General features: G+C 42.5%; 1 pseudogene; it reads left to right on the plus strand.

Annotated features, from left to right (window-relative positions):
* The first annotated feature begins 16,541 nt into the window (after positions 1-16,541).
* Positions 16,542-25,463, plus strand: part of LOC127617617 (microtubule-associated protein RP/EB family member 3-like) — a 12,652-nt pseudogene continuing 3,730 nt past the window's right edge.

Genomic DNA, 25,463 nt, shown 5'->3' on the forward strand with positions numbered 1-25,463 from the left:
AACGGTGCTTCAACTGAGTACCGAGGTTAAGGGTCTGAATACTTATGCCAATGTGATATTTCAGTTTTTCTATTTTAATAAATTTGCAAAGTTCTGGTATGGAGTGTAGATTATATTTTAAAGCATTTTAGCATAAGGATGCAACACAACAAAATGTGAAAAAATGAAGGGGCCTGAATACTTTCTGAATGCACTGTACATTAATCACATTGAGCTGATTTAACTTCATTGAGTTTGCCTCTTGATTCTTCTACATCCTGTAATTATACAGCAGTAATGGGTTTGCATATGATGGGAGTTTAGCTATACGGAGCATGTATTCATCAGCGGCGCGGCCACAATTTGACAAGGCTTGAAAATGAGCCAGTTGTATAAATTGCTCCACTGATGAGCAAGTTTTTGATTGATTGGCTCAAAAAAGTCTTCCACATGCGTGTCTTCCTCTGTGTTTGAGCAGCACATTTTCTGAGCATTAACAGTGCAGAGTTGCAGATGTGCAGATCATATATGACCCTACACCCTCCTAAAGATGTCTGTGGCTTTATGTCAATAATCTGCTTCAGCACAGCTCTTTCTGACCTGTGATGGAAGTGATTCATGTATGAACAAACATCACTCCTGACTGGAGCAGACTGGCAAACATGTGCTTTCAAGAGATAATCTGCTCCCACGGAGCAAACCTTAAATGGTACAGGTATAAAATATGCTAAAAAAGGTCATATTGATTAGATCTGAATACAAATGAACATGTTCATCTTTCCCAAATGTCAACTTGATTGATTTGCCTTTAGCTAGGAAATACAGACTTATATATATTTATTATACACATACATACACACACACACACACACACACACACATATATATATATATACACACACATATATACACACACACACACACACACACACACACACACATATATATATATATATATATATATATACATACACACACACACACACACATATATATACACACACACACACACACACACACATATACACACACACACACATATATATATATACACACACACACACACACACACACACATATATATATATACACACACACACACACACACACACATATATGGTTTCTCGTTCTCATTTACTCTCTCATGGGAAGGGAAGTAGTCTGTTAAACAGTTCTGTGTAAATGAAAGTTCTGACCTGCTTTCACATGCAGTAAACAAACCAAGAACTTTTGGGAAATGCCAACATGCAGGAAACCTCCGATGAAGCGGATTCAGAAACAAATCAGTGCTGGAACTTAATGGCATCCTCGGGCACTTGTGTATGTGCGAGTCAAGCATTAATCTCACTACTGATCGGTTTATTCCAGTGAGATATAATGTTTCTTTTTCTCTACTTTTATAGCCTTTGGAGGGGTTATATTTGGTCACTAAAAAGAGCAAAAACTCACTAATAATAATTTGTGTGTGTGTAAATATTTGCTAACAAATGACTAACTGATCTCCAAACTCTGACTCACTTTCATACACCAACAATTCAGGTTCTGTCCTCTTGATTGATTTGCATCTTAAAGAGTCAAGAAGAATTCACCAATCTTACCAGAAGTGCTGTATTATAATCCATAAAACAATTGATAAACCAATAATCCAAAGAATGTCTTCAAAAACAATATGCCCAGTCTACACATCTGACTTTGCCCCAATGCCATGCTTGATTGGAAGCCGGCGAGCTGCCCACCTGACAACAAAAAGGGGGCGTGTCCAAAACAGCCACCATGTTGCTTCTTGTGAGGCAAAATCAAAAACCGAAACCACCAACATTAAGTAAACAGAATAATCTTCAACTCCCAGTTTCTCAACCCCATCAAGCTGTTTTTCATGCTTTCTGTTGATTGTCCATCTGTTGAAATGGATTCGAAATATCTGTGAGCAAAAAAAGCAATTATCAGAGTTCAATGTCAGCAGCCAAGTTTCCAATTCTCTGACTAATTGGGGGGGGGGATGCAGGTCCTCCTGACAGCATCCAGCTGGCATAACATAAAAGTTGACCAAACGGTCACATTATCAAAGCTCATTTATGAAGCTTACTTGTGCCTTTCTTCTTCAATTTCCTTTGATGTTGCAGAAGCTACAATATTATTATTATTATTGCTCATGTTAACAAATCCCTCAGTCCCAATAGATGTCAAATCTAACCATGCAACTAGCTTTTTATGTGGTCTGTGTGGGATATCTGCCACTTTTGAAAACACTATACACATCTATCCATCTTGGTATAAGCTATACTTCTATATACTATCCTGTCCATCCATCCAATGCATATCTCTGATTTATCATTTGTCAATTTGTTGCATGCTCAATAACTTCCACCCTGTTTTCTTTTTAAATCACAGCTCAGTCACTCAAATGGTCACTGACTTGTGATTAATAAGCACCATGGTTTACTCTCTCATCTGACTTTTAGCTTTGAACATGATATTAATGTAAGTTAATGTAATGCAATGCTTCTGGATTCTTACAAGCTTACATGAAGGTGTACAGGATGGATGGAGAGACAGATCATTAAAGTGTGGCAGTAATGATGTAGAGATTCTTGATTGTGTCATGTGATCTCGGTTTCACGGTTCACGTCACCTCTGGGTCTCCGGCTCTATCTCAGGACTCAGTGTGACGGATTAAGGTCTTTTTCACATCTGTAATCCAGCTTGAGAAAAACGATGTGTGTGATGCCAAAGATGGGCCACTGCAGTCCTGAAATCCCTCCTCTGCTGAAGCAACAGATCCGAACACTGTCGTCTCATCTTTCCTTTCTTTCGTCTTGCCTCGCTGTCAATACGTGTGTGCTTTATTTTCACTGCTGTGAGCGGTTCCTCTCTTCTTTTGCTCCTCATCATCATTATTTCTGCTCTTAATTATCTCTCCTGCTCCTCATCTTAATGTATTCTCATGCTATTTAGTCTCAGCTTCAGACGGCTCACTCACAGACCGTCTAAAGCAGACTGCACAGAACTGGAAAGCACTTGTGAAAATGTGTAAAGTTTCAAAACAGCATTTCTTAAAATGACATTTTTGTCACTCCAAACCTGTATGGCTTTCATTTGTCCCTTAATCTCACATATTGCAGAAGGGATCTCAACGAATGTCTCAAACTGTGCTCAAATTGGCCAAGATACTAATGTCTGCATTTGTAAACATTTCTCGTCAAATTCTCTTGAGATTCAATGATCTGAGCTATGCAATCAACATTCATTTGGTAGCTCTACACTCTTACCGTGCATCATCAGTGCCAATCATAACACAAGTACATGTTGCATTCTAAGTGTAGTTATTGTGTAGAAATAAAGAGGGTGGCTGTGGCTCAGGTGGTAGAGCGGGTCGGCCGCTAATCGCAGGGTTGGCGGCTTGATTCCCGGCCCACATGACTCCACATGCCGAAGTGTCCTTGGGCAACACACTGAACCCAAAGTTGCTCCAAATGCCAGACTAGCACCTTACATGCAGCTCTGCCATCATTGGTGTGTGAATGGGTGAATGAGTCACAGTGTAAAGCGCTTTGAATACCGTTAAGGTTAAAAAGCGCTATATAAGTGCAGACCATTTACCATTTAATGACCTGATATGAATATTCAGATATAAACTATTTAGGCTGATCTGATCAATGCTTTTCTCATAGTTATCTGGTTATGCCTGCATGTCTGTCCTTGTGTTTCCCTCTACTGCATGGCCTCACCTGTTCCTCATTAGCTTTGCCTATATAGTCTCGTTGCCAGACTGTTCCGGTGCCCCTGTCATTCAGTCTTGCCATCTGCCTGACTGTCTGCCTGCTTTTAACTCTGCTTGGTATGCTTCATCCAGTTGGACATACCTCACCCTGTTGATAACCTATTTATTGGACTCGTTGATGTCATTATGCTGTGGAATATATTACTCGCCTTCTGCATTCAGATCACTGCCATCATCAGCCTTGGTGCTCCAATATCCTTCCTGGACATTCCAATCAGCAGCCTGTGCCACTTTCCACCTGCCTGCTGTGATAATTAAAGACTGTTACACTTTCTCTGCGATTGAGTCCTCACCTGCGATCCTGACAGCTTCATTTGAAACTTGAGTGGACCTTTCAAACAATGGCACAAGCAATGAAGATTGAAGAACGCAGAGAACTAGAAAAGGAAAGTTTGCCAAGATCGCCTTTGAATGTTGACTTGCAGACAAAGTCTTATCTGACGGATTGAAAAACGTCTTGAAGCCTGAAGGTCATTTCTGAAGGTAGTTTCAATTCTTGGACAGTTTAAGAGAGATTCAAAGTTTGAAGGTTATATGCTTGGTTAGTTTGAATACTTAAGCAGTTTGAAGAAAGACTTGAAGTGTGAAAATAGAAGATCTTACTGTACTTTTGGCCGATGAAAGAGTGTTCTGCATGGTTGCCAGGTCAGAAGAAATCAGAAATCTCAATGTCTCAAATTACAAGTCTGCAATTTGAACAACCTATGAGCCAAACTATTTTGGGTACATTAATAAGTTGTGGCATATGTATTTCATCATAGATGTTCTGTATATTAATGTTAGTTTACTCATTGTAAAAAATTCTATTACATTTGCATCTAGATAAAAACACAAGTTTGTGTGATGTTTGCAGGAACAAGGTGAGAGGAGGAGGATATATGTGAAGGCCCTCCTCCTCCTCCTCCTCCTGATGGCCGGGAGCACTACTGTGGGAACATCCTCTGTGGCCAAGGGTGCTGGCTCTGGGATGGATAAGACGGACATGGTCGCTGGCTCTTGGAGGGACAGGACGGACGAGGTGGGCACTGGCTCTGGGATGGACAAAGCGGGCACTGGTTGTGGGATGGACAGGGCAGACGCTGGCTCTGGGATGATGGGATGGATGAGGCAGGCCTGGCTCTGGCTCTAGGATGGACGGAGCGGGTGTTGGCTCTGGGATGGAAAGGACGGACGAGGTCAGGTGCTGAGTCTGGGACGGACGAGACAGATGCTGGCGCTGGGTCTGGGATGGAGAGGACGGACGAGGTGGATGCTGAGTGCTGGGACGGACGAGGCGGATGCGGGCTGGCTCTGGGATGGACGAGGCCGATGCGGGCACTGGCTCTGGGACGGATGAGGCCGATGCGGGCGCTGGCTCTGGGATGGTTGAAGTGGGTGTTGGCTCTGGGATGTTCAGGACGGACGAGTCGGGCGCTGGGTCTGGGACAGACAGGATGGATGAGGCGGGCACTGGCTCAGGGACGGACGAGGCAGATGTGGGTGCTGGGTCTGGGATGGACGAGGCGGACACTGGCTCTTGCTCCTTGACCGTGGCAGGTGTGGGCGCTGGCAACTGCACAGATAACTGCCACACCTTACAGTGTAAGGTGAGAATGTGAGCCTCAACGCATATTTCAATGAATTCGACCAAGGAAAGTCCTGGCAGACAGGATTTTACAGGCTCATTAAGTCCAAAAAAATAGCAGTCCTTGAGAAAAAACCTCCTCAATTGAAATCCTGGGTGTAGAGACTTTCTCAGGGAGGACATGGGGAAACAGGTTTCTTCAAATCAGGTAAAAGGTTTTAATGGAGTAACTTGGGTTCTCTTTTACAGGGTCACCACAACATGTCAGCTTCACACTTTCACAACACTCTTTAGCTTCAGAAGAGCTTTATGACCCAGACTCTCTCTCTCTCTCTGGTCTGCTGGCAATGTGGCTCTTTTATGCCGTGCTCGCTGTAATTAGAGACAGGTGTTAACCATAATTTAGCTCAGGTGCAAGCGCCCCTACCGCTTTCTATCACTCCAGACGGACGCTTGACCACGCCCCAGCTGTCACTTTGGGCAAGACTGCAGAACTGCTCTATATATTGCTTGATGATTCATCTCCTTGTCTGCGAGACAACAATCGCCAAGTCGCTAGATTCATAGTCTGGTCAGTTGTTCTGTAACACTTGTGGAATAAGGTGAGAGAAGAAGGGTCTATGTGCAGGCTTCTTTAATTAAAACTCAGAGAAATAAACATAAATAATGCTAAACATAACCATAGAACAAACCATTGCATCCATACAGGTTAACATCTGGCAAAGACAGAGAGAACAGGAGGGCAATATATACAAAAGAACTACCAAGGTTAACAAGACACAGCTGGAATCAATCAAGAGGAACACAGAGAACAGAGACACAACAAGGAAAACACAGAACTTCAAATAGAGTTCTGTGCACACAGATATCATCTAGGCCTCCTCATAAGAATTATGCAGAAGTATCTTGAATTAACATTTGATTCCTTCTGATTTTACTCTCAGATTTGTGTGTACATAAAAGCAAGAGAAACAGGATTTCCAGGAAAAACACTCACGCTCATGTTACTCATGCCCTGATGCTGTCAGCGTCAGTTAGAGTGAAAGATTTATTCATAGACTCATTTGCTGTTCCCTTGTCTTAATGAACAGGGCATTTTCAGTAGAGAGACTTTGCGCTACTTGATGGTCTTTGCTCTGATCACATGATTCATGAAGCATGCGTGACTCCATCCCATGATGCATACGTTCAGCCAGCGAGACCTTGGGCTACGAACCACTCACTCAAATGTGGGCAGTGAGTCCCACCTCACCAGCCGTCAACATATGATGAAGTGAACACAGAAAGAGAATACAGTCTGGAAGACTCGCTTCAAGGGAGACAAATGCCTTATTGATGTGAATCTGCTGAAACACTGCTTATATAAAAAATACACGCGTGCTGTCAAACCAAGTGCTTGTTAGAGAGTCGTGGACAACAGTCTGTCACTTGGGATTTCCTCTAATGAATTTGATTAATGGTCTGATTACATCGTATAGAGCAGGACCCAGATTTTACATTGGACATTGAGTGGTGATATAACATACGATGGTGGAATGGTGCCTTGGGGTGAAAAAATGTAATCTAAGATTTCAAGAATAAAGCCATAATATTTTGAGATTAAAGACAAAATTACGAATTATCAGAACGATAGAATTCAGAGCCAGCAGATTCATCGGCCATCATTATTTCTGTAATTAAATTCTGTTATATTTTATACATTTCGGTGCCTCGACAAGGTTACAAACAACTTCCATGTTTGTCAGTATTTCCTTGTTATTTTCATTTCCAGAAGACAAACTCCAGGACATATTTTGACCAAAGTTTCAGCACCTTTGGACCGGACAGCTCCTGGATCTAGGAATCCCTGGATCTGAGTGATCTGGTTAGTGTCTTTCCTATGAGTACACTGTTAAGTCAGCCATCAAGAACTTTAGGAACTTGAAGTGCCCTTTTTCTCCAAAGAGGGACATCAGATTCAAGACTTTCAATGAATAGATTTGCATTGAAAACCAAGTAATTAGCATTCAATTAGAGGATTTGCATCACACGGGTCTCTTTCGGGTTATTTCAGCTCTGAAATTGAAAGGTTCTCTCTTATGCATTAATGAATGGGATAATGAAGTGAAACACATGATTTGATCTGATAGAAAGCTGATTGTGATGAGGAGGGGGGCATGGCCAGGCCGAGAGGAGTCATGACCAGTGCTGAGTTACCCAATCAGCGGGAGAGAGATAAAAGGAGGAGCAGGGGACGCCAGAGGGAGAGATATGCACGAGGCTGTGTGTGCGCTTTTGTTATGTTTCAGTTCAGTGTTTTCTCTTGAATTAAAGTCTTTTTGAATGTTAATATCGTTCCTGCTTCCTCCTTTCCCAATGAATGAGAGGCTTGTCTGTCACACTGGTGCCAAAATCCGGGACTGGAGGAAGACGCTTCATCAGAGCACTCGCTGACGGAGGATTGCGATGCCAAGGAGAGGAGTGGTTCGATGGGACTGGAGCGGTCCGCTGGGAGACGGAGGAGCCATTGCCATCTGCCAGGGGATGGATAAACAACTGCTGTCTGCCAGGAAGCGGAGGAGGTGTTACCATCCGCCAGGGGATGGAGAACCCGTAGCCATCTCCTGGGGGATAGAGGAGCTGCTGCCGGCCACCATGTGGTAGAATCCAGTGCCATCGCCCACATCGTGGAGGATCGCTGGACATCTGGCTGAGGACGGAATGGTGGAGTGGTCGGGAACCAGAGTTTTTCTTTCTCTCTCTCTCTCTCTCTCTCTCCCTCCCTCTCTGTGTCACTCCCACTATCTTTCTCTCTCCCCTCCCCTTGTCCTCCCCAGGTACCCAGGAGGCAGGGAAGACCAGCTGGCAATGGAATGGCCATGGGGGGGGGGCACTCAGACCGGAGGTTTCCCCAGCCTGAATCGGGCAGTGGGGGTATGTGACAAGGAAGAGGGCCTGGCAGGGGGCAAGAGGATTCATGCACGGCGCCGAGTTGCCCAATCAGCAGGAGAGAAATAAAAGGACAAGCCAGGGACACCAAAGAGAGGGAGAGAGAGAGGCGCACACATAACTGTGTTTAGTTTTGATTGTTTATCTGGTTCATGCTTCCTCCTTTCCCGATGAACGAGAAGCTTGTCTGCCACACTGATTGTATCTGGCCGTGAGTTTAACGGTTGCTCTTGTAGCATGCTAAGAAGATCAATGTAATCCCTTGTGAAATTTGTTGTGCCACAAAGAAATAATCAAATTTACCATGATAAGAAAGCCAAGTCACTGTCTGGATGGAGTGGTTCATTACATGGAGGGAAGTAGACAGACACAGTTAATCTAATAAAGAATGTGTTGGGAATATGACCGGTATCTCTCAGGGAGAAGGACTGGTGGAATGAATATTAATGTCTGTGTGTCATTTATTCAGTCAGGCACTTACGTATTTCATTAACAAAAGATGATCTCCCCTCTTAAACATATCTAAATATGTACTATAAGATCTATCCATTGCCCTAAATGTCTCGTGCTCTTTAGTGCAGTGAGAGACAATGGCAGAGACCGAAACCAAAGGCAGCAGCCTCGCTGACCAGATCACCTAAATTATTTCATCATTACCCTTCCTGGTGCTTGTCTGAGCATGCAAATAAGCATGTGCAATCGAGCTTCAGATCATGATTGCTTGGCAGACTTCAGATGTCAAGATTTATAGAGAAAAAGGAGTTACATTTTGGTCTGTTCTCACCCAGCAGAATAGTCTCTAGGGCATACACCATATGCCCATCTACCTTTCAAAGGATTTTGCGTATGCCCACCTAAAACGAGTGATGATAAGTATGGCCGCCAGAACAACGAGGAGGCTTTTGACCTGTACCTTTTAATTATACTGAGGTGATGCTACAGAAATTTGGGAAAGTACTGAGTGTCACTGCACCCGTGCTGGTTTTTTTAATACAATTCGAAGATGAAAGGTTGTCCCGAAAATGTATCAATCTTCAGTCACTACAACACCACTGTTCTCACCCAAAACTGATATTGCATCACTTCAGAAGACAAGGATTAAACCCTTCTAGTATGGACAACTTCAATGATGACTTTGTCCTGTTTTGCATTTTATAGTACAAGAATCTTTTGTATTTTTTTTATTACTATTATTATTTATAAGACTAGAGAGAAAACTATAATATTTATACATCTATTTACATCTTTCAACTGATCTTTGGATGTGAAATGTACATCTCTGGTGGCTTAAAAATCAATTAGATGGAGGCATTGTAATATTTAACGTGAATTTTGGATTTGGACATGTCTTGATGCCTTCTAACCTCCAGTTTACTGCCTAAGAAAGGCACTATTTTTCCAACCTTGTCTCAGAATCACGTTACCATACCTTTATGCGAAATAATTTTTCTGTGTTTTTCTGTGTTTACTGTGTACGTATTGTGGTTGCTTCCTGGTGAAATGAACATTAGAGGTGCTACAACAACAGTGACTTCTATTCACTTTCACACAAATCATGTGACTAACAAAATTTTTGCAAAGTGACATCTGAGATAAAATGTTATGTTAAATGTTCTCCTAAACAGATTATGTTTTTAAGGTTAATGCTGAGTTTTAAATCAACAAAATGAGATTTAAATCAACAAAACAGACCTCTCAACCCAAAACTTGAAACTAAACCTAATCGATAGTGTCAGAAAAAGCAAATGTGAGATAAAAAATGTCACCGCATCATTCTGGCTGCTCAGTTCAACTGGAATGAGAGATCCTTCTGAGCTATGTTCTGGTTTGTACTTAATGGCACTGTGAGGAAGTTGGTCCCTTTAGATTGTGATCATCTGTCTCTTCAGGATTTCATCGCCAACACATTATAGGGGCTGACCTTCTGCTCTCAACTCCAGTGGTCCCTTCCTCGGCGTCCCAACCATGCTGCTCCTAGATCCAGTGGTTCTGGAGACCCCCTCAACTGAGTCCCTTCTGCTTCCCGCTCCTCCTCCTGAGACTCCTTCCATGGCCCTGTCCTCTGCGGTGCCACCATCCAAGGCCTCCATGGCTCTGCCTGCTCTGGCTCCTTAGGCACAGCCCCTAAACTTCCTGTAGCTCAGCCGCTTAAGCATACTGTAGCACTGCGCCCTGAACTTCCAGCTGTTCTAACTCTTGTGCCTTTTGTGGCACCGCCCCCCTTGCCTCCTGTAGCTCCATCTCCTGAGCCTCCATTTCTAGCAGCTCTGCCCTTGGAGTCTCTACCTTCAGCGGCTCTGCCCCCTGAACTTCCAGCTGTTCTGCCTCTTGAGCCTTCTGTGGCACCGCCCCCTTTGCCTCCTGTAGCTCCACTATTCCTCTGCCAGTTCCATCCTGGTATCTGGATATTCCACAAACTCCGACCAAACCACCGGACCCCGCTCCCTTCCTGGAGCCACTTTCCTGGCCACGGGCTCTGCCCTGGTCTACACCTGTCTCTGGGCTCCGCTTAAATAGGTGTGTTTGACTTGAACTGCATATCGATTTGCAGGTTGCAGTTGGAGGAGTGAAAAAGAGCACCGCCAAGCTGGACTCTTGCGCTTCTTGTCATCTGCCGAACCTGCACCAGTCATGGAAGATCACAAGATGTTTGGTTTCGTGCAGATGGAGTGGAATTCAATACCCAGAAACATTGTGCATTTGAAAAGGTGCTGCTTAATACAGTGCTTGTTGTTTGTATAAGAAGAATGTCCCATCATTTTTTTATGAATAAACATTACTATGACAAACCTAATCTAACATAATATAAACATGATGTACGGTTATAAAAGCACAGAGTTGTGAGTTTTCGCTGAACTGGAGGTGTCAGAATAAACGCCATGTTTATGGCATACTACTCTTATATCTGCGATGGACATGAAGTCGAATACACTTAGTGACTTTCCTTTATTTTGGGGCTTCAATAGCGGCATTTTAAACATCATTCTTGTGTTTTTCACCTAAGGACTCTTTGTTATAAATTCACAAGAGACACTTCGTTTGAAGGTTTGTTTCTTTCTTTCTATTATGTCTGTCTTCCTATCCATTACCCTAATTGTATTCCACATGTTCCTTGCCTCCTTGTTATCCCTAGTGTATATATATACTCTTGTTGCTTGTTCCAGTGTCAGTTCTTGCTTGTATGTGGAGTGTTGTAATCCAGCATACTGCTGTTGAGTTTGTTTACCTTCATCATTTGATACCTTCATCATTGTATCCACTTCTGTTGTTCACCATTAAAGTTCTGCATTTGTATCCTTTCTCTCGCCTCATCCCTACACAAACCCTGACACATCGGGTTCAGGTGTGGACCCGTGTGCTCTTCAGGACTTGTATCCTGCTCCTTTACATCACAAGTGTAATGCTCTATCAGTTGAGCTACCACACAATTTAATCAAACTTTAACATAAAGTTGATTATGTAATGCAAATGTTAAAATGAGTCATGGGCTATAGTAAAAGTGTTAAGATATTAGATATTCGTGATTCCGCACACACGGCCCCTAACCCGCCCTCCGCCCTGCCACATTCCTCCCTCGTTCTTTCATGCCGGTGCCATGACATAACACCCCCCCTTTCCTGGGGAGGGGTGTGACTTCTGCCCGTCTGCCGGCAGGTCAACCTCGTCTGAGGGAAACAAAAAAAAGGGTGGCACATACACGCCGTAACAGCGATCATGCCAAATTAACAAAACATTTTTAAAAGAGAGTGGGAGAGAGAAAAAAAAACACTTACTCATCGGTTCTCCGATACGCCATAGCTTGGTCCTCGGCCCCTCCTCCACACTCTTAATGGATGACAGCCACGCATCCCCAGGCGGATCGGAGGTAGTCCTCCGCCCCCTGACGGACAGAATGCCCCTCCATATTTTTGGTGGATGGTAGGGGTCTCTCCCCCACCCCTGGCAGCGGTAACCGCTCCAGGCAGTTGGTTGGGAGCCCCTCCTCCCCTCGCGGTTGGTGGCCGTTCCTCCACCTTCAGGCGGCCGGGCTCCTCCATCCTCCGGCAGATGGCCGCGGCTGCTCCGTTGGGGTGGATGGTAGCAGTGAGAACTCCACTACGGCACATCCCTCCTCCTTCCCAGGTTTCGGCACCAGTGTAAAGGAGTTAATGGAAAGGAGGCGTCAAGAACCGGCTTGACAATATAAATAATATTTTAATTATAAACTTAAGCAAAAAGACAAACACACAAAAGGTGTCAGACAGCTGCCCGTAACTCTCTCTCGCACTGCCGTCTTCGGTCGGCCCTTATCCCGCTCGAGAGCTAATTAGCCTGATTAGGCCCTCCGCCCTGCCACATACATATTTCAATGCATATTTAAAATGAATATCAAAACATGGCTTGGCAATAGAAAAATAAACATAAACCACCCCTTACAGTGATAGTAGATGGCAGTACCATAGTACTGAATTATCACCATATTCATATACAGCAACATGACATTTACATGGTACTTTAAATGATATTACTATGGGACTTTTTGGATGTTTTTCCCCTCTAAAATATATATTATTTCCTTTAAGTGTCACATACACATCTAAACATTGTTTTAAACTCAGCCATTGCATCTTTAAGTCTGAAGATATACTCATTGGTGTCTATGAGTACACTGGCTGTTTGATTGACAGTTGCATCATGGTTCCAAGGATCCCCGTGGACTCTCTGAGCTTGCAGATTTATGGTGCTTCTCTTAATAAACTTATGTAGGTGGTCAAAAATCGAGCTATGCATGATTTGAACAGAAATGCAAAAGGACTAAATAAATTCCACTATTCTGAAAACACCTCAATGGGATGCCAGCACTCCCAGTCATCTGGAGTAATACAGTGTGTTGGATATACCTGCAAACAGATTGTGTTATAGTTCTGCATGCTCAGTGAAGTAATGCCTCACACGGTCAGAAATAAATCTGTTTAACTGCACGTTCTGTAAAGAGCATCTCTCCTGTGACCTCTCACATCAGAGAACATGTAATAGTCGTGTTCCTCCCAACGAGGTGTTGAGGGGCTTTGAAATATCACAGCTTATGTAAGTCTTGCATCAGACAGTCGAACTCGCCTCTGTAAAAATCATATGGTAAAAACAGCCTGTGGTCTGTCTGAGGTAGCGTCAGAGGATGTGAGTGTAAGGAGAATATTCTCCAGGATCCAGTAAGTTTAATGAGACAAATCCACCTTTGTCCTGAACACGGCGTTCCATGACTCAAAGTAGGAAAACAAAGTGTTCATCGCTGCGGTGTATAACGTGATGCTGGCATACTTTGCTAGGTATTATGTTTTCAGTTCTTTAGTTAGGAATAACTTCAGCATCCGTTTGTATGCCAAGAACAATTCAGAATGAATAACTCTTCAATCAGCAGTAGCACAGCGTTTTATATCAGCCTCTGTTCACTTGAATAGACTGTGAATAGAGAGAAAGAGAGCAAGTGAGACACAGAGAGAGAGAGACACTCACACACCACTGAAAGCATATACACTTTTTATTTTATTTATTTTTTCCCTGTTTTTCCACACTTGTTCGATACAGAATTTGTTCTACTTTGTTCATTTTTATTTTTCATGCCAATAAAGCTCATTTGAATTTGAGAGAGAGAGAGCATGAGTAAGACAGAGAGAGTGAGAGAGAGACAGAGTGAGTGAGTGAGACAGAGAGAGACAGAGTGAGTGAGTGAGTGAGTGCACGAGTGAGACAGAGTGAGAGCGAGAGACAGAGTGAGTGAGTGAGCGAGTTAGACAGAGAGAGTGAGGCAGTGAGACAGAGAGAGAGAGAGACAGAGTGAGTGCGCGAGTGAGACAGAGAGAGACAGAGTGAGTGAGCGAGTGAGACAGAGTGAGAGAGAGAGACAGAGTGAGTGCGCGAGTGAGACAGAGAGAGAGTGAGACAGAGAGCGAGTGAGACAGAGTGAGAGACAGAGAGTGAGAGACAGAGTGAGTGAGTGCGTGAGTGAGTGAGACAGAGAGAGCGAGAGTGAGACAGAGAGAGTGAGAGACAGAGTGAGTGAGTGAGTGAGTGAGTGCGCGAGTGAGACAGAGAGAGACAGAGTGAGTGAGTGAGTGAGTGAGAGAGAGAATTGCTTCATGAAAAGCGGTCTTGACAGTCAATTTCAATTTTCAATTTAAAAGTACTTTATTGGCATGATTGTGTTTACATACAATATTGCCAAAGCATTAATACACAAAACAGATAATGACAAGACAAATTATTATTATTATTATTATTATTATTATTATATGTCAAGTTTTACATTTCGGTTCGTTCTGAGCACAACATTTAGTTCCGCAGCTTCCTTTCCAAATGATTACCGGCTAGAACAAAATAAATGAATGGTTAATAATGTTCTTTTTAAAGTGACTCTGCACTAAGGGGTGGGTGAAATACCAGCTGCAGTGTTGCCAGATCTCACAAGAGAAACAAGCCAAAAATAAACCACTTGCCTCTCCAATATAAGTGGATTTAGCAGCATAAGAAACAGAGTTAATAAACAGTAAAGTTACTAATATATATATATATATAAAATGTTTCACAGAGCAAAACAATACTTTCTTCATTTCATGTTGGACATACTGTTACTTATAGCATCCTAAAGTCTTTGCTTGTATTTAATTTCAACTCGTCCCTCCTTTTCTTTAAATACAAGCATAAATCTCTGTTCCAGTGAGACACTTACAATGGGAGTCAATGGAAGTCAATGGGAGTCAGATATTGGAGTGTTATAGAAGCACTTACATTATATTGATACCTTTGTTAAAACATCTGTATTATTTGAGTTATCAATATTCGTTTTTACAGTCGTTTCAGGGTTTTCAGGTTTGTTGGCATCACGTCGTCATGGCAACCAAGTTGTACAATTGACTTTAACGTTCCACAGATGTGGTCAGTGCGTGATTTAATGACAGTAAAATCTTGCTAACACACATATTGTTTATGTCTTGTGTCTGTACTATTAAAACAGTGAGTATTTTAATGTTGACAGATTAAACCCCATTGACTTGCATTGTAAGTGTCTCACTGGAACACACAGTTGTGGAAAGGATGGACGAGTCGAAACAAATGTTTGTGGCGTCAACATTATACCACAAATGCTGTCGATTGAGCTGAACTTGTGTTGAACCCTGATTATCCATTTAAGGCTGCGCAGGGGTCACGTGAATCATTGAAAGAACCGTCTCACTAAAATGATTCTGAGCGCTTCATGAGAGAGATGGGCTGCAGGGTGCAGCGCTTCTGGTTGCTTCTAGTGCTACCAAAGCACTAATTGTCAATGAAATGATTACAGATCATAGATTGGATGCGCTCTGTTTGACTGAAACCTGCTTAAACCGGATGAATATATTAGTTTAAATGAATCTACTCCCCCAGGTTATTGTTATAAACATGAGCCTCGTCTGAAGGGTCGAGGAGGAGGTGTTGCTACAATTTACAGTGAAGTTTTTGGTGTTACTCAGAGGACAGGATATAAATGTAAGTCTTTTGAACTAATAATGCTTAATGTGACACAGTCAAATACAAATATAAATAAAAATTCTCTGTCATCCTTTACCCTTGCTACAGTGTATAGATCACCCGGGCCTTATTCTGATTTCCTTAGTGAAATTGCAAATGTTTTATCAGATCTTGTAGTTACTGTAGATAGAGCCTTAATTGTTGGTGACTTCAACATTCACATAGATAATGAAAATGATACATTGGGATTAGCATTTATCGATATTCTCAACTCTCTTGGAGTCAGACAAAATGTAACAGGACCAACTCATCGCCATAATCATATGCTAGATTTAATTCTGTCATATGGAGTTGATGTTGATAATATAGAAATTCTGCAGCAGAGTGATGACATCTCGGATCATTACCTCGTCTCTTGCATGCTGCGATCAGATAATGTTACTCAATCTACACCACGCTATCATTCAGGTAGAACTATTCTTTCGACCACTAAAGATAGCTTCACTAATACTCTTCCAGATCTATCTCATATACTCAATAAACCCCAAAGCCCAGAAGAACTTGATGAAATAACAACAAATTTAAATGCAGTCTTCTCTAGCACCCTTGATGTTGTCGCCCCGAAATAAGCCCTGCACCATGGTACAATGATCACACTCATGCTCTCAAGAGAGCAGCTCGGAAAATGGAGCGCATGTGGAAAAATACAAAATTAGAAGTAATTCAGGGTGCATGGAAGGATAGTGTCTGTAGCTACAAACATGCACTCAAAGCTGCCAGGTCAGCATATTTTAGTAAACTCAATGGTTTAAGAAACTCTTCGATGCCAACTACGATGGGAAGGAGTACGACCCTCAGTTGAGCGACAGGGTCAAGACGCCTCACCTGTACCCAACCCAGGTGAAGTCATTTTCCACAAGCCCAAGAATCCTCCTAGATCAGCAGGTAACACACCGCTATGGTGTTCACACACACATGTGTGTTTGCGTAGTGTTGCTGCCGGCTGCTGAGTTTCGTTTGAAGCTTTGCTCCACAAATCTCTGAGGTTTTTTGCTTGTTTACTGGTTTGAATTCTATATTGATGTGATTTCATGTGAGCTTTTTGAAATGTATGTCTAACATCAAGATGACCGGTCCACTGTCGATAGTTTTGTGATTTACTTGATATGAATGATTTAATTATAATAAATTAGTCGTGCATTGTATTGTAAACGGTTTATCAAAAGGGTAGTAGGGATTCTCTCAGTTGAATGAAACCGACTACTTGATTGGCTGATGTATGAGGTGGTGTGATTTGATTTGCTGATAAGTTTGTTTCATTATAGGGCCTCAGCGGACATCACCAACAGCACCCAAAACCATGCCAGCCCCACCACGTGCCATAAGCTCCACCCCTCAACTGGCATGAGACGGAACATGCAGGTGTCACGGAACGGAGGCAGCGATGCCGAGATCATGGAACTCAACCAGCAGGTATAAATCTCAGACACATTTACTTAAATATATAATGTTAATGATGATGACTAATTCGTACCCTAACCCTAAAAGAAAACTTAAAAACGTTATATAATATACAGTGGCAAGAAAAAGTGTGTGAACCCTTTGGAATTAGCTGTGTTTATGTACTCTCACTAGAAGTGGCCGTTAGATATTCATCCGTCCACAGTTAGACAAACTGTCTATAAATGGAGATGATTTAGTACTATAGGTACTCTCACTAGAAGTGTCCGTTAGATATTCACCTGTCCACAGTTAGACAAACTTTCTATAAATGGAGATGATTTAGTACTATAGGTACTCTCACTAGAAGTGGCCGTTAGATATTCATCCGTCCACAGTTAGACAAACTGTCTATAAATGGAGATGATTTAGTACTATAGGTACTCTCACTAGAAGTGGCCGTTAGATATTCATCCGTCCACAGTTAGACAAACTGTCTTTAAATGGAGATGATTTAGTACTATAGGTACTCTCACTAGAAGTGGCCGTTAGATATTCATCTGTCCACAGTTAGACAAACTGTCTATAAATGGAGATGATGTAGTACTATAGGTACTCTCTCTAGAAGTGGCGTTAGATATTCATCTGTCTACAGTTAGACAAACTGTCTATAAATGGAGATGATTTAGTACTATAGGTACTCTCACTAGAAGTGTCCGTTAGATATTCACCTGTCCACAGTTAGACAAACTTTCTATAAATGGAGATGATTTAGTACTATAGGTACTCTCACTAGAAGTGGCCGTTAGATATTCATCCGTCCACAGTTAGACAAACTGTCTATAAATGGAGATGATTTAGTACTATAGGTACTCTCACTAGAAGTGGCCGTTAGATGTTCATCTGTCCACAGTTAGACAAACTGTCTATAAATGGAGATGATTTAGTACTATAGGTACTCACTCTAGAAGTGGCCGTCCAGTCAAGATGACTCAAAGGGCACACCGCAGAATGCTCAATGAGGTAAACAAGAACCCTAGAGTGACAGATAAAGACTTAAAGGAATCATTGGAACTGGTTAACATCTCTGTTCATGAGTCTACTATACAGAAAACATTAAACAGGTTTGGCTGTTGTAACCTGCCAGTAAGGCCATGTTGATACTCCACAACGCTATTGGGAAAATGTTTTGTGGACTGATGAAACAGAACAGAGAAGTCTTTATCTGTCATTCTAGTCTCTAAGGTTGATGAAGATGAGATCAAGTTTTATGAACAATTCATGGAGAAAACCAGCTAATTCCAAAGGGTTCACATACTTTTTCTTGCAACTGTGTATATATACATATAATTTCCCTCCAATTTGGAATTCCCAATGCGCTCTAAGTCCTCGTGGTGGCAGAGGGCCTAATCTCGGTTGCCTCCGTGTCTGAGACCATCAATCCAGCGATCTTATCAGGTGACTTGTTGAGCTGTTACCATGGAGACATAGTGCATGTGGAGGCTTCACGCTATTCTCCACGGCATCCACGCACAACTCACCACACGCCCCACCGAGGCGAGAACCACATTATAGTGACCACGAGGAGGTTACCCCATGTGACTCTACCCTCCCTAGCAACCGGGACAATTTGGTTGCTAAGGAGACCTGACTGGAGTCACTCAGCACACCCTGGATTCAAACTAGCGACTCCAGGTGTGATAGTCAGCGTCAATACTCACTGAGATACCCAGACCCCCTCATTTTTACCTTTAAGGACGAACCCTAAAATTTTGTCCCTTAAACTGTTGCTACTTTTGTACACTTACACCATCAAATACTGATTAAATAGGCACATACACAGACTCCATAAATATTATGATGTTACTTCACAGAATACTCTAAAATGTCTTTCTGTCTCTTTGCATGTAGCTTTTAGATCTGAAGTTGACGGTCGATGGTTTGGAGAAGGAACGAGATTTTTACTTCAGTAAACTCCGAGACATTGAGTTGATCTGTCAAGAACATGAGAGCGACAGTAACCCAACCCTGGAAAAGATCATCGGCATCCTGTACACAACAGAGGTGAACACACAAACACGTTACAATACAAACGGCATGTTTGGCACTAAATGAAAACAACGAACCGTGGTGTTTAACCATTTTCACGTATTTTATGTGCCAATAAAACAACACATAGTAGTTAGGTCTGTCGATTTAACACGTTAATTCAGTGCGATTAATTATATAAAAAAATAACGTGTTAAAAAAGTTTACGCAATTAAATCATGTCCCGGACCGTATTGTGGAATATTCAAACCATCGGAGCAATTCAAGCTTTGAAGTACCACCTGTTTTCAGCAGGGGGCAGTAAGCGCACAGCTGAACAGAGAACAAACCGTCTCTGGGCGGAAGTTGGGGCGGAGCTGACGTAATCGTGGACGGATTCGCTAACTACATGGATATGTTTACTGTTAATGTTGTGGATGCTTATATTTGTTGTCATGCTTCAGTGAATCGAATATTTCACGCCGATATAGTTTTTACCGTTCGGATTGTTTAGTAAAGAGGCTTGCCGGTAAAATGGTTACAAGTTTTGAGTATTTCTTTTAAAAAAATCCTTCACGTTTTTTATCAGTGTATTATTATATTTAAAATACATATTAGAATTGTTTTCCATGAACGTATGCTCATTTCAAGCTGTATGTAAGTACCGCTTTATATTCGTAGCGCAGTATTTCAATAATATTCAGATTTACTCGTTTAGCCTGCTATTTAAACGTTGATAAAGTTGTCGGCATTCTTTACATTATGTCTTGACTACCAAACGAACTACATTTTTAAGAGGAAATCACTTGGATTATTGTATTTGTTGTTATCACTGCATATTATTTCGTGTTTAATAAAGTATATTGCATCCCCATCATTATTAAATCCTCATTTTGTGTGTTTTTACTTTACAGTTTTGTTTTACCAATGTTTACTTTCATTGTCAAATGAGTCTAAAAATGTCATATAAATATATTTAAAGGAATATTCCGGGTTGAGCTCAATTGACAGCATTTGTGGCATAATGTTGATGTTCACAAATAATTATTTCGACTTTAAAAAAAGCATAAATCTTTGTTCCAGTGAGATACTTAAAACTTGTGTATTATTTGAGCTGTAAAGTTGATTAAATGGTCAATTTAGGGTTTGTTGATGTTATATCATCATGGCGACAAAGTTGTATAATTGTCTCTATCTTCACACAGATGTGGTCAGTGAGTAATTTAATGACAGTAAAATCATGTTAACACACATATTGTTTATGTGTCTATACTTGTGAAACAGTATTTTAATGTTTACAGATTAAACCCCATTGACTTGCATTGGAAGTGTCTCACTGGAACACACATTTGTGCTTTTTCAATAAGATGATTTTTGTGGTCAGTTGAACTATACTTGTACCCGAATATTCCTTTAAAGGTCTGCCATTAATCTCATATCAGCCATATCACATCATATGTCTCACCTCTTAAATTTAGGATATTTTTATGGGTACAATCTGCCCAGAGACTGCTTTATACCTTAATGTTTGGTGGATAAAACACTTAAATAATCATGTTTCAAGATATACAAAAGGGTTAATGATAAACTTGTCAAATGTGTTTATATTGCAATGGAATAAAATAGTAACAAAATCCTAATAATAACCTGAACAATTGAAGATTTGGTGCATAACGCAGGAATTTTAAGAATAAACAAGTACAAAACACAATGGGGACTCTTATTTTGAAATGAAAAAACTATTGGTAACTATTGATAGTTTTTTGCCGATAATACCAAAAAGCAACTATTAGCACATTTTATCAGTAAAACCGATAAAATTAGTAAAATTGGTAAAACCGATATATCGATCTACCTCTAATCTCGAGACGTGTTTGTATAAGATTGAAACTACGTTTAACTTAAAGCGACCTTAAAATGCTGTTTATGACACAACGTGATCAAAGTGAGATGCTCACATTGCTGTCAACCGTAGGCACATTTTTAACATTTTGTGTTCAATAATATAATATATGGCATTCTAAAACCACTTTTTGCAATGTAATGCATTTTAATTATTTGTATTATCATTTTTACAATAATTTAGAATAAAACACTTGAATAATCATGTTAAACAATATACAAAAGGTTTGATGATAAACGTTTCAAATGTGTTTATATTGCAATAGAATAAAATAGTAACAAAATCCCAATAATAACCAGAACAAATGAAGATTTGGTGCATAACGCAGGAATTTTAAGAATAAACAAGTACAAAACACAATGGGGACTCTTATTTTGAAATTAGAAAACGATCGGTAACTATTGATAGTTTTTTGCCGATAACCAATAATCCCAAAAAGCAACTATCTCTTATTTTGGGATGACAGAGACTTGGTGAACTTGCAATGCTCTGTATGCAAGTATTTACCGAATTCAGCTTTTTACAGTTTATTCACTATAAAAAAAGAGAGAGAAAAAAGAAACTATCGACATAGATTTTTGCCGATAACCGATGTGCACAGATTAATCGGTAATATCGGTCTTCCTCTAATTTATAGGCAAATGTACTCCTAAAAGTTTCTAATGACCCCTAGATTGAGCTTGTAGTCCACTCAGAGGCCGAGATATTCAATGAAATAATGAGGGTGTTGCTTGAACTGAACATTAGACTGAATGTCTATGGACGAGCACATCTGTGAGGGGTAAAATGTGTTAGAGCACCCCCTACAGTTCACATCTGTGAGGGGTATAATTTGTTAGAGCGCCCCCTACAGTTCACATCTGTGAGGGGTATAATGCGTTAGAGCCCCTACAGTTCACATCTGTGAGGGTATAATGTGTTAGAGCACCCCTACAGTTCACATCTGTGAGGGGTATAATGCGTTAGAGCCCCTACAGTTCACATCTGTGAGGGGTAAAATGCGTTAGAGCCCCCTACAGTTCACATCTGTGAGCCGCTCTAACGCATTATACCCCTCACAGATGTGAACTGTAGGGGCTCTAACACATTTTACCCCTCACAGATGTGAACTGTAGGGAGCTCTAACACATTATACCCCTCACAGATGTGAACTGTAGGGGCGCTCTAACACATTTTACCCCTCACAGATGTGAACTGTAGGGCGCTCTAACGCATTATACCCCTCACAGATGTGAACTGTAGGGGCGCTCTAACGCATTTTACCCCTCACAGATGTGAACTGTAGGGGCGCTCTAACGCATTATACCCCTCACAGATGTGAACTGTAGGGGGCTCTAACAAATTATACCCCTCACAGATGTGAACTGTAGGGGCGCTCTAACGCATTTTACCCCTCACAGATGTGAACTGTAGGGGCGCTCTAACGCATTATACCCCTCACAGATGTGAACTGTAGGGGGCGCTCTAACGCATTATACCCCTCACAGATGTGAACTGTAGGGGGCGCTCTAACACATTATACCCCTCACAGATGTGAACTGTAGGGGCCGCTCTAACGCATTATACCCCTCACAGATGTGAACTGTAGGGGGCGCTCTAACGCATTATACCCCTCACAGATGTGAACTGTTGGGGGCGCTCTAACGCATTATACCCCTCACAGATGTGAACTGTAGGGGGCGCTCTAACACATTATACCCCTCACAGATGTGAACTGTAGGGGGCGCTCTAACACATTATACCCCTCACAGATGTGAACTGTAGGGGGCGCTCTAACACATTATACCCCTCACAGATGTGAACTGTAGGGGGTGCTCTAACACATTATACCCCTCACAGATGTGAACTGTAGGGGGCGCTCTAACGCATTATACCCCTCACAGATGTGAACTGTAGGGGGCGCTCTAACGCATTTTACCCCTCACAGATGTGAACTGTAGGGGGCGCTCTAACCCATTATACCCCTCACAGATGTGAACTGTAGGGGGCGCTGTAACACATTTTACCCCTCACAGATGTGAACTGTAGGGGGCGCTGTAACACATTTTACCCCTCACAGATGTGAACTGTAGGGGGCGCTGTAACACATTTTACCCCTCACAGATGTGAACTGTAGGGGGCGCTCTAACACATTTTACCCCTCACAGATGTGAACTGTAGGGGGCGCTCTAACTCATTTTACCCCTCACAGATGTGAACTGTAGGGGGCGCTCTAACGCATTTTACCCCTCACAGATGTGAACTGTAGGGGGCGCTCTAACGCATTATACCCCTCACAGATGTGAACTGTAGGGGCGCTCTAACGCATTTTACCCCTCACAGATGTGAACTGTAGAGGGCTCTAACGCATTTTACCCCTCACAGATGTGAACTGTAGGGGCGCTCTAACGCATTTTACCCCTCACAGATGTGAACTGTAGGGGGCGCTCTAACGCATTTTACCCCTCACAGATGTGAACTGTAGGGGGCGCTCTAACGCATTTTACCCCTCACAGATGTGAACTGTAGGGGGCGCTCTAACGCATTATACCCCTCACAGATGTGAACTGTAGGGGGCGCTCTAACGATTATACCCCTCACAGATGTGAACTGTAGGGGGCGCTCTAACGCATTATACCCCTCACAGATGTGAACTGTTGGGGGCGCTCTAACGCATTATACCCCTCACAGATGTGAACAGGGCGCTCTAACACATTATACCCCTCACAGATGTGAACTGTAGGGGGCGCTGTAACACATTTTACCCCTCACAGATGTGAACTGTAGGGGGCGCTGTAACACATTATACCCCTCACAGATGTGAACTGTAGGGGGCGCTGTAACGCATTATACCCCTCACAGATGTGAACTGTAGGGGGCGCTCTAACACATTATACCCCTCACAGATGTGAACTGTAGGGGGCGCTGTAACACATTATACCCCTCACAGATGTGAACTGTAGGGGGCGCTCTAACACATTATACCCCTCACAGATGTGAACTGTAGGGGCGCTGTAACACATTATACCCCTCACAGATGTGAACTGTAGGGGCGCTCTAACACATTATACCCCTCACAGATGTGAACTGTAGGGGCTCTAACGCATTATACCCCTCACAGATGTGAACTGTAGGGAGCGCTGTAACACATTATACCCCTCACAGATGTGAACTGTAGGGAGCTCTAACACATTTTACCCCTCACAGATGTGAACTGTAGGGGGCGCTCTAACGCATTATACCCCTCACAGATGTGAACTGTAGGGGGCGCTCTAACGCATTATACCCCTCACAGATGTGAACTGTAGGGGCGCTCTAACGCATTATACCCCTCACAGATGTGAACTGTAGGGGGCTCTAACACATTATACCCCTCACAGATGTGAACTGTTGGGGGCTCTAACACATTATACCCCTCACAGATGTGAACTGTAGGGAGCTCTAACACATTATACCCCTCACAGATGTGAACTGTAGGGGCGCTGTAACACATTTTACCCCTCACAGATGTGAACTGTAGGGGGCGCTGTAACACATTTTACCCCTCACAGATGTGAACTGTAGGGGGCGCTGTAACACATTTTACCCCTCACAGATGTGAACTGTAGGGGGCTCTAACTCATTTTACCCCTCACAGATGTGAACTGTAGGGGCGCTCTAACGCATTTTACCCCTCACAGATGTGAACTGTAGGGGGCTCTAACGCATTATACCCCTCACAGATGTGAACTGTAGGGCGCTCTAACGCATTTTACCCCTCACAGATGTGAACTGTAGGAGGCTCTAACGCATTTTACCCCTCACAGATGTGAACTGTAGGGGGCTCTAACGCATTATACCCCTCACAGATGTGAACTGTTGGGGGCTCTAACGCATTATACCCCTCACAGATGTGAACTGTAGGGGCGCTGTAACACATTTTACCCCTCACAGATGTGAACTGTAGGGGCGCTGTAACACATTTTACCCCTCACAGATGTGAACTGTAGGGGCGCTGTAACACATTTTACCCCTCACAGATGTGAACTGTAGGGGGCTCTAACGCATTTTACCCCTCACAGATGTGAACTGTAGGGAGCTCTAACTCATTTTACCCCTCACAGATGTGAACTGTAGGGGGCTCTAACTCATTTTACCCCTCACAGATGTGAACTGTAGGGAGCTCTAACGCATTATACCCCTCACAGATGTGAACTGTAGGGCGCTCTAACACATTATACCCCTCACAGATGTGAACTGTAGGGGCGTTCTAACGCATTATACCCCTCACAGATGTGAACTGTAGGGGGCGCTCTAACACATTATACCCCTCACAGATGTGAACTGTAGGGGGCTCTAACGCATTATACCCCTCACAGATGTGAACTGTAGGGAGCTCT

The sequence above is a fragment of the Xyrauchen texanus genome, chromosome 24 (assembly GCF_025860055.1).
Source record: "Xyrauchen texanus isolate HMW12.3.18 chromosome 24, RBS_HiC_50CHRs, whole genome shotgun sequence".
In the NCBI taxonomy this organism is placed as follows: Eukaryota; Metazoa; Chordata; class Actinopteri; order Cypriniformes; family Catostomidae; genus Xyrauchen; species Xyrauchen texanus.